Source organism: Rhineura floridana, chromosome 1 (genome assembly GCF_030035675.1).
Source record: "Rhineura floridana isolate rRhiFlo1 chromosome 1, rRhiFlo1.hap2, whole genome shotgun sequence".
NCBI classification, from domain to species: domain Eukaryota; kingdom Metazoa; phylum Chordata; class Lepidosauria; order Squamata; family Rhineuridae; genus Rhineura; species Rhineura floridana.
The window spans coordinates 126,403,882-126,418,344 of NC_084480.1; the positions used below are offsets into that span (position 1 = coordinate 126,403,882).

A 14,463-nucleotide genomic window follows, 5' to 3' on the forward strand; every position below is an offset into this window, starting at 1 on the left:
CTATCCATTGAGGCTTTAATTCCAGATGATAAGGCAAATGATCAAGTTGTATGTTGTATGCTAGACAGAACGATGCCTCACAGAAGTTCAAATCATCATTAGTACCTCTTAATCTCCACTTATAGCACTCTATTTCAAGTAAAGAACTTTAGGATCCCACTGCAGTGTGAACTCCATGCTTCCTCACAGATGTAATTCCCAGTTCTTGTAACATGATCCTATTTAATGCACAATTCACTAGAGCATGAAGGTGATTAGAACGTGAAGTTGATTTTTACTGGATCTCTTGACAGCAATCTGCTGGACTAAAAACTGAAAAACTAGGCATGTGACACTGTAATGTTTTCACTCTGGCTCCCATAACACCATGGCAGCTGTTGATCAGATCTGCTTTATGTGGTTTCAGCATTCACAGAAAGACTGGAGTCACATACTGGATAGGACTGTGGGAACTGGCCCCACTGCACTATCCACTCACTTGCCCTCTTCCTCTAGACCAGGTGTGGGGAACTTTTGGCTCTCCAGATGTTGCTGAATGACAGCACTCATCAACCCCAGCAAGCATGGCCAATGACTAGGGATAATGGGGGTTGTGGTTCAACAACATCTGGAGGGCCAAAGATTTGCATATAGTTCTTTATGGCCATTTTCATGGAGGAATCATGGGGGACCAGAAGTGCGCATGTTCAGAAAGGGTGGGGCACTAGCGATATGTCCGATGGCATTCATTGTTGTGTCACACCACGCATGCTGATGTGAGTGATATTTAGCATGACATGGCAGCATATTGGTCAAAAAAACACATTTCCATAATGCAACAGGTGCTACGTTATGAAAGGAATGTTAGAAATCGGGACAAAAGTGCTACCATTATAATCAGTCAAATTAATGCAATAAACCCCATGTCTGAATGCAGCCTGAGGAAAGTGTTTAAATCCACTTGGGATTCAAACAGGACACTCTTGATTCTCCCTTCTAGTCAGCTCCATCTTAAGAGAAGAAACAGAAGCGTATCAAATGATAATTCAAATGGCTGCTTACTTACGGGAGGCAAACTATAAGATAATCACCCAGGAAGGTGGGATTGGTTTTATTTTAACCTTGGTTCAAGTGAAGAAGGGGAGAGGAGTTCAGTGAGAAGGATCAAATTTTGCTCTTTTGGATTGTCACAGTTAGGCAGATATAACCTAGCTCCTAGCCTTCCATAAACACTCCATATTTTGCTGCAAAATCAGATTTTCAAGTCACAATGATGTACATTTATTTCTACAGTCTCCTCTTCTAACATTGTTACACTGACAAATAAAAGGCTTTTTTATTAGACTAGTTGCCATTCAGACAATATGCATACAGAACGTTTCTCATGATGCATACAAAACTTGATTCCTCTCTGCAGAATTCAATATGCTTCTGTCAACTTAATCCTGAAAAAGCAAAATAGATTATGCACAGCGGTGAAATGCATGCATTTTTTAAAGTGCTTTGTCCAAAGACGACTGAGTTACCAGCCACATTTTGGAGAAAAGGCATTTCCAAATTAGTGGCAAGAGATCTGAGACCAACTTGCATTGCATAGCTGGATATAACACAACTCTATGGATTTACAAAATATAAAAAGAATAATCAGGCACCCCTGGTAGATTACTACATTTTCTGTGAGTGAAAGGCACACAAGTTCCTCAATTTACAACTCCCATTTCAGAACTGTGGATAGATGGATAAGTCTGCTTCTGGCCCAAAGCAATTTTGCACGTGTTCGTACGTTTATTCCATGCTGGTTCTGCATGAATTTGATTTTTTAAGAAATACCAAAGTTCAGATGTAAAATGTATTTTATGATAAAATACTATTTAAATATTATGTATCAATATGTAGGCATTTCTAAACATATTTTATCCTAAAATATGCTTTTTCTGTATTTCAGACTAATATTTTAGCCAAGAACTGTCTTGCCAAATTTAGAGAAGTATAAAAATCCAAAGTTCTGACCCATGAATTATTCAAGCAGATGTGAATTTGGGGGTTCACTTGAAAATACAAAGCAAATGAAATTTCCCCCTGCCCCTGTTCAGAGATGCAGTGATTAATTAGGTGAGCTAGTTAGAGGTTAAGTTGCTGAAGTTATGGGTTCAAATGTCATTTATTCTGAAGGCCTTATTGTCCATTGGACAAATGAGACACTTTGCTCAAGAGCTGAAGGCAGAACTGAACAGCCAGTCCTCAAGATATTCTAATAGGGCTGCCCAGTGCCTTATTTTCCCATGATGCCTCAACACTCCAGATGAAGGAGAAAGAAAATGCAAGGTATTTCGAGATAGAGGGAGATGATTTTTATCCCACTAGACCACAACAGTGGTTGCATATTTACAAAATATCCTCCATATATTTATCCAAGTATTTGTTAACAATCAATTATCAACATCCATTATGCAGTAGCAAGGTATTCGCCAAGAATGTCAACTCTTACCATTAATATTCACATTTTTTCTGGAACCATTAGCTTTTTTGATATGGAATAATCAACAAATAACAGGAACCAAATATGGGGGTGAAGAATTTAAAACTGTGTAATAAACCAATAATATACAACTGACTTTAACACAACCAAGTACTCATAACATGTTACAACTATATAGCAACGCTTCTGGATATAAAATAAATACAACTAAATTAATATAACTAAGAGGCAAATAGAAAAACAGCTAAGAGATACTGGCCAACAACAGGAAAACAAACCAATAAGATATTTAAGTATTTGGATACATCCTGACCCTAAAACAATCAAGGAACACAACTACAAAAGACTGACTAAGCAGATTGAAGAGGATTTAAAAAAAGAGGGGAATATTACAATTATCGTGATTGAGAAAAATAACAGCCATATCTATGTTGATTTTGCCTAAAATACCACTCCTTTTTATGACACTACCTTTAGAGACAGAAAACCATGAGCTCACACAATTACAGAAAAGAATACTGAACTTTTTTTTGTCAAAAGGCTGAGGCTAGCAAGGGATGCTAAAAGCAACAAAAAAGCTTTCTTCAGGTATGTCCATAGTAAAAGACAGAGAAAAGAAATGGTGGCACAGCTACTCAGTGAGGATGGCAAAATGATAACAGATGACAAAGAAAAGGCAGAAGTGCTCAATTCCTACTTTGGCTCAGTCTTCTCCCAAAAAAGGGCCTATGACCCTCCCGGGAAACATGAAGTAGAAGGGGCAGGATTGGACCTTGAGATTGACAGACAAACGGTCAACGAATACCTAATCACTTTGAATGAGTTCAAATCGGCAGGGCCCGATAAACTGCATCCTAGAGTATTGAAGGAACTGGCTGAAGAACTCTCAGAACCGCTCTCTATTACCTTTGCAAAATCATGGAGGACCGGTGAAGTGCGGGATAACTGGAGGAGAGCTAATGTTGTCCCTATCTTCAAAAAGGGCAAGAAGGAGGAACTGGGGAACTACAGACCAGTCAGCCTAACATCAATCCCTGGAAAAATTCTAGAGCAGATTATAAAGCAGTCAATCTGTAAATACCTTGAAAGCAATGCAGTGATTACTAGGAGCCAACATGGATTTATGAAGAACAAATCCTGCCAAACTAATCTTATCTCATTTTTTGATCGGGTAACCTCCCTTGCAGACTCTGGAAATGCTGTGGACATAATATATCTCAACTTCAGCAAAGCTTTTGACAAAGTGCCCCATGATATTCTGATTAGCAAGATAGCTAAATGTGGGCTGGATGGAACAACTATCAGGTGGATCCACAGCTGGCTCCAGAATTGTACTCAAAGAGTGCTTATCAATGGTTCCTTCTCAAACTGGGTGGAAGTAACGAGTGGGGTACCACAGGGCTTGGTCTTCGGCCCAGTGCTCTTTAACATTTTTATTAACGACTTGGATGAGGAGGTACAAAGTATGCTTATCAAATTTGCAGATGATACAAAATTGGGGGGCATAGCTAATACCGTGGAAGACAGAAACAAAATCCAAAGGGACCTTGATAGGCTGGAGCATTGGGCTGAAAACAACAGAATGAAATTCAACAGGGATAAATGCAAAGTTCTACACTTAGGAAAAAGAAACCAAATGCACAGTTATAGGATGGGGGATATTTGGCTCAGCAGTACGACATGCGAGAAGGATCTTGCAATTGTCGTTGATCACAAGCTGAATATGAGCCAACAGTGTGATGTGGCTGCAAAAAAAGTAAATGCTATATTAGACTGCATTAACAGAAGTATAGTTTCCAAATTGTGTGAAGTACTAGTTCCCCTCTATTCAGCACTGGTTAGGCCTCATCTTGAGTACTGCATCCAGTTCTGGTCTCCGCACTTCAAGAAGGATGCAGACAAACTGGAACAGGTTCAGTGGAGGGCAACAAAGATGATCAGGGGACTGGAAACAAAGCCCTATGAGGAGAGACTGAAAGAACTGGGCATGTTTAGCCTGGAGAAGAGAAGACTGAGGGGAGATACGATAGCACTCTTCAAGTACATGAAAGGTTGTCACACAGAGGAGGGCCGGGATCATCCCAGAGTGCAGGACACGGAATAATGGGCTCAAGTTGCAGGAAGCCAGATTTTGACTGGACATCAGAAAAAACTTCCTAACTGTTAGAGCCATACGACAATGGAATCAATTACCTAGAGAGGTAGCGGGCTCTCCGTCACTGGAGTCATTCAAGAGGCAGCTGGACAGCCATCTGTTGGGAATGCTTTGATTTGGATTCCTGCATTGAGCAGGGGGTTGGACGCATTGGCCTTGTAGGCCCCTTCCAACTCTACTCTTCTATGATTCTATGAAATAAGTCAAGTACTACAGCAAATGAGAACTTATACAAAAAAACAAGTAATGGAGGATTGAGAATACCTAACATAATCAGGAGATATCAAGCAGTTAAATGATCCTTGTTTTTAGAATATTCAAAGATAGAGATAATATAGAATTAAAAACTGAGCAAGAATTGTACAATAAAGAACTACAGGAACGATTATAGTTTAAGCCAAAAGACAATAATAACCAAACAAAATTTCCTCACATTGAAAAACACAATATTTAAAGTATGGATCCACTGTGTACAAAAGTAAGCCTCTGGTTTCCCCACCTTGACCTCCATTTTTAGAAATTAATTCATAAATAATCAAATACGACTGTTCATCATTTAGGAGAAAAATTGCTTTATATTAGCCCTTGGTTTGAACAAGGATCTATTTTATCCTATAAAAATGTGGTCACAATTTTGGACAATGAGAGACCCTTTTCGATTCTTCCAATTAAGACATATGGTGGATTAAGACAAAATACAGACCTTCATGTTTATGTACTGCCTTTGATTTTTTTTATTACAACCAGAGAAAAAGAAAGCTATTGCTAAAATGTATCAAATTCCCACCTTACTGAAAATGCAACAATTATACCCAACATACAAATAGAAATGGAATCGAGATCTAGTGAAATTTAATTTATCAGTGTCAGAAGAAGAGTGGCCCTGGCTATTTAAGAACATTCCAATCACATTATCAAGTGGTAACCTGAAAGAAAATTTTTTAAAACATCTTATCAATGGTAAACACTACACAAACTAAGAAAAATAATCAGTCAAAGTAAATACGGTTGGAGAAGTAGAAGGCAGACTTTATACAATTTTGGGGACTGTGTTGAAATACAACAGTTCTGGAATGTAATTCTGGACTTTGTACAGGAAATGACAGGCCAAACAAGATCAAGAAATCCCGAAACAATTCTCCTGTGTATGACCCGTGGTGAAGTTACAAATGTGGACTCCCAGTGAGTAGCGACTTTGCTCACCGTAATGAAAATATGTATCCCTCAGTGACAGAAAACAATAAACCCCCAATGTTGATAGAAAGGTTGATAAAAACTTGGGAAACAGTACCGATGATAATGACACGTCATAATTATCAAAATAGGTTTTTAGAGAGCTGGGTCTTATTTATACAATTTTGGAACAATAAAGTGATATATGAAATAGTCCCATTTAATTCATTTACATTAATAAAGTATCCTACCAGTATGTTTAATAACACAAATATATGTGAGGGTTTTTAAAAAATGTATTTTCTGTTTGTTTTTTAAAAATCTTATCTTTTCCCCTCTCAACATTTTTGTAATATAAGTTTATATATATATATATATAAGTCAGACCTTTTACTTGTTTTGGGAACACTTATGCTATGTTAATGTAAAATTGGTAATTTAATTAAAGAATATTTATCCAAATGGTGGCAATACTGAGTATCAAATTACTTCCCTTGTACCTTTACTAACTAACTAACTAATGAGAAACTAACTAATGAGACGTTTGCGATTTGAATGCTCACATCCAGTCCATGCTGTTGGAAATCCAGTGGGAGATGATTAGGTACAAGAGAGCCCATTTTCAAATGGATGAAATGCAGCAGGGGCTTCCATGTGTTCTCACCTCAGGGAAATAAGGGCATCCACTTATCTGCCGATGAAATGCAAAAGATTAAGCAGCATATAAGTGTTCTAAATAAATGAATTAAATTAAAATGAACCCCCTACAAGTCTGCCATAGAATTCTGGTATTTCAAGGATTCTGGTGCATGCCTAGGTTCAGACAGGGCACTAGCCGGGCCTTTCAAGGCTGTACTGTTGCCCCATCTAAAGAACAGTTGTGATGTAGACTCTCTTACAGCTACATATTTCAGGAGGGAGATGGAACATGATAAACAAGCTGTCGTTCATAGCAGTTTGCCCATTAGTACTAATCTTCTCACTGTGGCCCAACTGACATGTCTGTGAAATTTTTTAGAAGGCTACTCAGGAAACAAGTTGAAAACAACATCAGTACAGCATAGTTTACTTTGCTATTTTCTACTATAATGTATAAGGGGTATAAGAGCCTAGCAGCCTTACTAAGTTTCTTCCAAGAGAATACTGACTGAGCAAGGTCTCTGCCTAGAAACCAGTAAAATATTTGAATATTTGAAGTATTCTAGGACACTTACAGCTCTTAGATAGAAACATACTTCAAATGTTCAAGTACTTCAGTTCATGACCCAAATTACAGACATTAGGTCTTGCACACGGTTTTCATTTCTATACATACCTTACCTCTGCTAGAAAGTCACCCTGTTTGAATTATTTAAGAGGGTTTCTTACATTATGATCACGTTCAGACATCATATTAAACCATAATTTAGTATGATGTGAATGATCCAAAACGAGCCGTAGGTTAGTGCACTCCCTCTTCTCCTCTGGTGTGGCTGCAAGGAGAAGTATGGAAGCTTTCACTTCCATTTTTGTATGACCACAGATTGTTAGGCTGGATTGTTCTAGTTAATCAAAATTATAAGCTTCTGAATTCCTTTTCATGGCCACACTGGAGAAGGGGGTGTGCGAGACCAAAGGTCACTTGGTTAACTGATATGCTAAACTGTGGTTTAGAATGGCCATTAAACTATGGTTTAGCATGACATCCAAACACTGCAATTGTCTTACTTAATATCAGTGTTGTCATTTAAAGAAAGTTCAAAAATGAAATATATATTTTACATTTCACAAACTGAAGAGGCATCAGAGGACCCAGAATTTTGCTACATTCAAACAGAAAGTTTCATGAAAGGGGGAATTCATAATTGTAAAGCAGTAATTACTAATTAGTGTTTCTGGTAAATTGCCTATTTAAAATGTTCTCATGGAAATTCCACAGTGCACTGACACTACACAGGTGTTAATTAATTGGACTTCCTATCCTAATTTCCCTCAAACATCAAATATAATTTATTTATTTATTTAATTACATTTCTAGACCGCCCTATAGCAGAAAGCTCTCAGGGCGGTGTACAACAAATAAAATCACAATTAAAATATGAGCAAGTGTGGAAAAAAATATATATATAGTACAATTATAAAACATTAATAAAATTGCCATTGGGATTTAAATTAAGATCATATTAAGTTTAAAATGTTAAATTAAAATATTTAAAAATTTACAAAATTTAAAAAGCCTGGGCGAAAAGGTAAGTTTTTACCTGGCGCCGAAAAGATAACAGAGAAGGCGCCAGGCGTATCTCGTCTGGGAGGGCATTCCATAGTTCGGGGGCCACCACCGAGAAGGCCCTAGATCTAGTTGTTGATCTCCGGGCCTCTTTATGGGTTGGAACCCGGAGAAGGGCCTTCGACGTCGAGCGTAGTGAACGGGTAGGTACATAGCGAGAGAGGCGCTCCATCAGGTATTGCGGTCCGATGCCGTTTAGGGCTTTATAGGTAAGAACCAACACTTTGAATCTGGCCCGGAAACATATCGGTAGCCAGTGCAGCTGCGCCAGGACAGGTGTTATATGGTCAAATTTCTTTGTCCCAGTGAGAACTCTGGCCGCAGCATTTTGCACTAGCTGAAGTTTCCGAACCGTCTTCATAGGTAGCCCCACGTAGAGTGCATTACAGTAGTCCAATCTAGAGGTTACCATAGCATGGATAACTGAGGCAAGATGCTCCTTGCTCAAATAGGGTCGTAGTTGGGCTACCAGCCGGAGCTGGTAGAATGCATTCCGTGCCACCGAGGCTACCTGAGCCTCAAGTGACAGGAGCGGATCTAATAAGACCCCCAAACTACGTACCTGTTCCTTTAGGGGGAGTGTAACCCCATCTAGGACAGGTCGAACATCAACCATCTGGGCAGAGGGTCCTCCCACCAACAGCATCTCAGTCTTGTTAGGATTGAGTTTCACACTTTTACCCAATGTATTTCTATCACATATACACACACAAAAACAATGGACAATAAGCTGATGGATATGGCTATATGACAATTTATGACTTATGTTAATCATCCAAAGGAACGCTTACCAATCTTGAAAGAGTCTTGAATATTGTGCAGGGTCGAATCTCAAAACTTAAGCATGTTTTTCCCCCTCAGCATAATAATTAAATCAGACTTATACATGAAACAGTTTAAATCTTCCTATCTTCACATGCTTATTGTAGTCAACACATATGATATCTTTTAATTTCATTTCTAAAAAGATATTTTTACTAATAATTAGTAAAATAAATGTTTATTTGATATAGTGGTCAACTGAGTGATCAATGTTTATTTGAAATAGGAAGTCTATCTTCACTAATCAAGATCCACGGGTAATTAATACCACTGGTTTATGAAAACTGTGCACACACACCCCCATTCATTGGCAATGGGTGGTATCAAACGAAACTCACAGTTAGTCATGACTAACTTCCCCACTGATTTCAGTGGGTTCAGTTTGTGTATGTTAGTTTGTGTCAGATACTACCCACTGTACAATATCTAGCTTCACTAATGCACCGCATTCATTATAATAGAAAGCTCACATGACAACCATGAAAGTGGCTATATACTATAGCCAGCATGGATTTTTTACATTCCACCATGTTAAATTGAAAATACTCCCCATGCCATTCTGCTGCTTCTTGTAAGCTCATTTCAAAACAAAATCTTACAAAACTTATAGTCATGAACTCAGAAATGTTTGCTGTAAGTTTTCATGGTGATACACAAAACAGTCAAAGAGAATTGAAAGTTCAAACAAAGAAAAAAATGCAGACCCTTGTTGGAATTTTTTCTGACAGTGGTCTCATAATTTGTTGAAATTAATTAAAAATCAGCCATGTTCACAGAGTACCTGTAATCCTATTACTAACCTTGCCCAGTACTCTGACCCTCATCTTCTGCAGTATAAAAGTTTTTAAAATGCATGGCTAATTTTTCATTAATTTAAGAAATGTAACACTGGAGATTTTGATAGTGCAGGCAAGCTCAGTAAGAACCAACTGTCAGTGTTCTAAAGTCAGACTTACAGCTGTTTGGCTTTTCTAATCAGGGGGCCACACCCACACCAGACTTTTTCCCCACAGTAAATAGTCATGGCACCTCTCAAAGAATCCTTGGAAGTGTAGTTTGTGAAGGGTGCTGAGAGTTGTTAGGAGACTTCTATTCCCCTGACAGAGCTCCAGTGGTGAGAGTGGTTTAACAGTCAGCCCCTTTTCCCAGAGAATTCTGAGAATGTAGCTCTATTAAGGGAATATGGCCTCCTAGCAACTCTCAGCACCCTTCACAAACTACACTTCCCAGGATTCTTTGAGGGAAACCATATCTGTTTAAAGTGGAATAAATATGTGGTGTGGATGTAGCCAGGGACAGCTTTGGCATACATTTGGATGGGAGGCTACATATATCTGCTGTAGAAAAACACGACTGGGGAAAACTGAAAAAAAAGATACTGTTAATATTTTCATTTTGGAAAGGTAAGAGGCTTTTCCTCTGCTCCATGCCCACCCCCAATCTCCTCCCCCTCCCCCTCCCCCTTCCTCCCTCCCCCTATTCTTCCTCTCCTTCCTGCCCCTGCTCCAGATCAGTTTTACCTAACCTAAGCATGATTGCACAGGGGTAAATCCCACTGAACTCAATAAGCATGCAAATGATCAAACCTGCCCTTCCACCCTCTCCTTCCCCCTGCCCTCCCCTCCCTCTCCCTCCTCTTCCCCTCCCTCTCCCTCCTCATCCCCAATGGTCAGTTTCACCCATACTAAACATGATTGCAAGGGAGTAAATCCCATTGAAATCAATAAGCATACAAATGATCAATCCATTCTCAGCAAATTTGCACAGGATCCCATTTCTTACCTCCCAGATTAAAAAGCAGAGAATTTCACTTATAGGCAAAAAAAAAAAAAAAAGCCTTGCAGTTTAAGAATGTGCTATAGCCAACAGATATTTCTTTAAAAATAGAAATTGGGCAACAATCATGAATGCATGAGGGGAGCAGGAGACCTGACCTCCTCTCTGACATGTTGTACTGCCCTACTAATTTGTCAAAATGCAAACACAATTTGGGTTGGTCTTTCACAGTCCAATCCATTTCCTGTGTAGCTTGAAAAAAATTGGTAACGTGCCTCTGAGCATATAGTGAGTGGTGGCAACACAATCAGGACTGCATCTCAAACAATGGAGAATTATATTTTTTGTACGTTTGTTGGTGTTCTTACTTTACTTCTTTCCTGTGTTACTAATGTTTCTACAGAGATTCTAACCTAGAAAATTATATTTCATTCATTATCTATCCTAGAAACCTGTATCAAATGTATTTTTTATTAATTTCAAAGCCTTTTTATTGGTCAATGTGATATGATGGTGAAGACCAGAGCTTGGAAGTTTACTTTTAAAAAGTAATAAATTACAGTTATAGTTACATGGCCCAAAAACGTAGTAGTTACCGCTACAATTACAACTGCTCTGAAAGTAACTGATTACTTTACTTTTACTCAAAAGTAATCACTACAATTACATTTTAGTTACTTTTTTAAAAAACTGCCTACAAGGTGCTGGCCTTGGCTTCTGCACATCTAAGTAGCCTAAAACAACATTAAAAATAAACACACACACACACACAGAGGGTAGTAGAATAGGGTTTTTTTTATCTGTAAGATTAACAGAATCTCACATCCTCCCACCCCACCACACGCAATGGTGATACCACAACACACATATAATTCACTTGAAATCAAATTTTACACTTGAAATGTTGCTTTTACAATACATTTCTGTTATGTTTCAAAAGAACAGGATGCTCAAAGAGCACATCAGACAAAATCTGCTCTCGGCCGGGACAAATCGTACACCCCAGGAAAGAGGAGGGCGTCCTCTACGAGATGTCAGTACGTCCCGCCTGGCCCACAATGTTTGCTGGGTGCAGGGCAGGGATAAGGGCATTGACAAAAATATGCAGAAAAAAATAAGAAACTGAGGGTGCCCACCCCACAATCTGCTCTTGGCCAGGACAAATCATACAGGAAAGTGGAGGATCTATGTGGATTTTTAAAAAAATTGTATTGGTCTTCCCTGTTACTTACTTTTTATAGCTCAGTTATTATTTTTAAAAGCCATTGATGTTGGTGACAGAAGGACTTGCGGCAGGGTCAACAAACAATGATTTCTTGAAGATGTAATTTCATAGATGATACTCTAAAGTATGCATGGATGGCATCTCATAGAACACACTCTCCCAGATGCATGGAAGTATAATATGTGGTGCCCCAAATCATCTTTTAGGATGGGCACTCCCGTTTCTTATTTTCTTTCCTCTACATATTCACTATTTTTCTAATACATATATGCCGTTGTCTGTAGCATACATACAAGAGAAGCGCTGAACTGGGTAGGAACCCTCTCCTGCATGCATGGGTGTATGACTTGTAGTGCCCAAAGCATGTTTCGGGGTGGGAACCCGCAGTTCCTTATATACATTCTACATTGCTTGTTGTGCATAGATGTACATATCTGTTTCATGTGTCCACAAGTAAATCCATTCCAGGCAGGACACAGTGGCATCTCATTGAGGACACTCTCTCCTTTGCTCAGGTGAATGATGTTTCATGGCCCACAGCAGATTTTGGAGTGGTCACCCCAAATTACATATTTTTCTCTACTTACTCTTCATTATTTTAGTTCTGCACAGATGACCTTATGGGTGCCCTGCACCCAGCAGAAACTATAGGCCAGGTGGGAAGTACTGGCATCTTGTAGACGCCACCCTCCCCCTTCCTAGGATGTATGATTTGTCATGGCAGCAGGGGTGCAGTTGTCCAGTAAGTTGCCCCTTACTTTTTTGGGAGCAGGGTCCCTATGTCTCCAGCATCATATGAGCTGATCGGCATGGAAAGGGAGTGTGTTAGCCACTGAGAAGAGTCTTCTAATATGCTTCCTTGTCCTTTCCTGCTGATTGGAGCCAATCAGAGTGAAAGGAGGTGAGTCACCCACTGAGAAGACTCTTTTCAGTACCTAATACTCTCCCCTTTCATACTGATTGTCTCCTAGGGACATCAGTTGTTATGGGAGTAGGCATTAACAAGAACCTCATTCTCAACCCAGGAGCAAAATAAGGGGAGAGGGGGGGACTGGCTGTGGCTGATACGATCATGAAGGGACCTTGCACTTCTGAATTTGCCACTATACTACTGCCTGGCACAGTGCAGATTTTTGGGTGGGCACCCCTAGTTTCTTATTGTTTTCTGCATATTTTTGTCACTTTGGGTTGTACATATATGCACTTATCCCTGTCCTGCACCCAGCAAAAGCTCTGGGCCAGGCAGGACGCACTGGCATCTCGTAGAAGACACCCTCCCCTTCCCTGGGGTGTATGAGTTGTCCAGACTATTGGGTGGGCACACCCAGTTACTTATTTTTTATGATTTTATGATATCATTATGCATTTATGAGCATTTCAGAAGCCTGATAATTTTGATTGAATAAATTTGTTGTTATTCTTGACAGGGAGAGTCCCCAGATCACTGCGATATATGATATGGGGTACTCCAACATATATTTTGGAGTTTAGAGACATGTTAACTTTGGCTTGGAGTTACTGTAGCTGTGAACTTGGAACTAGGAACCAACTTCAGCATCATTATGTTATCTGAAACTGATGGGAGTTGTAGTCCAACAACATCTGGAGGGCACTATGTTGAAGACCCAACTCTCTTCCCACCTACCCATCTGTTTCAAACACATCCAGAAAAGTATGTCTCTTAAATTCTATGTCTGACAGTGCGTTCCTTTCAGAGGTAAAAATTAATCTGCAATCCTATATACTTATCCATTTAACTCAATGAGGCTTAATTTGGAGCAGACATATATAGGACTGCACTCTACCAGAATACATTTCAGGGACTATACTTTATCAATGCTGTACCAACTACAACTACCAACTGCTGCTTATGTACATATATTATCTCAGCCTAAGCTACCTCACAGGGTTGTTGCAAAGATAAATGGGGGGAGAGAATGGCAATGGTGATGGCATTCACAAATCAAAAATAAATCTGGGAAGGGGGGCACACACAAGTAATAAGATGTCTGACAGATAGAATGTTAACAGGTGAAGCTTTCCCCATAATTGCATTTCCATACAAAAAAGGCTTACTCCATTTAATTTCTACCTGCCCCACAGCTGATCTCCTGCAATGCCACCCCTAAACCATGCAAAGAACTCAAGTTAAAAAACAAACACAACAGAATTTGGGCAATTTGTTTTTAAAAAAAGAACATCTGTAACAGTAAGAAATAAGACATTCTCAGGCAAAAAGAAGTTATGAGACAGTAGACATAAAAACCCACACACAAAGCATTGACAAAGAGCAACAAAAATACTCTGGCATGAGCATTTTCACATTTTAAATTTTTACTCATCATTGTTTTTGCTTATTTATTGCCTTGGGCCAGTCCCTAACTCTCAGCCTAACCTACCTCACAGGGCTGTTGTGAAGATACAGAAGGCAGAATTAAAATGGGAGAAAAAGGAAACTAAGGCTGCAGTCCAATACATGTCTACTCAGAAGTAAGCTTTATTTGGTTCAATGGGACTTACTCCCAGGTAAGTGTGTACTCAATACACACTTGCCTGAGAGAAAGTCCCATTAAACTCAGTGGGACTTA

At 39.2% G+C, this 14,463-nt stretch overlaps 1 protein-coding gene across 12 annotated transcripts in view; it reads right to left on the minus strand.

The window, feature by feature from the left end:
* The window catches only part of LINGO2 (leucine rich repeat and Ig domain containing 2), a 982,977-nt gene that overhangs the window by 817,275 nt on the left and 151,239 nt on the right, over nt 1-14,463 (minus strand). For 9 of the 12 annotated variants that reach the window (XM_061631608.1, XM_061631634.1, XM_061631578.1 and 6 more), the window contains one exon: nt 6,350-6,477. The exons of the other annotated variants lie outside the window; for them this stretch is intronic. The gene's annotated coding sequence lies outside the window, so the exon portion shown is untranslated. The remainder of the gene's footprint in view (nt 1-6,349; nt 6,478-14,463) is intronic. 12 annotated transcript variants of the gene reach the window in all.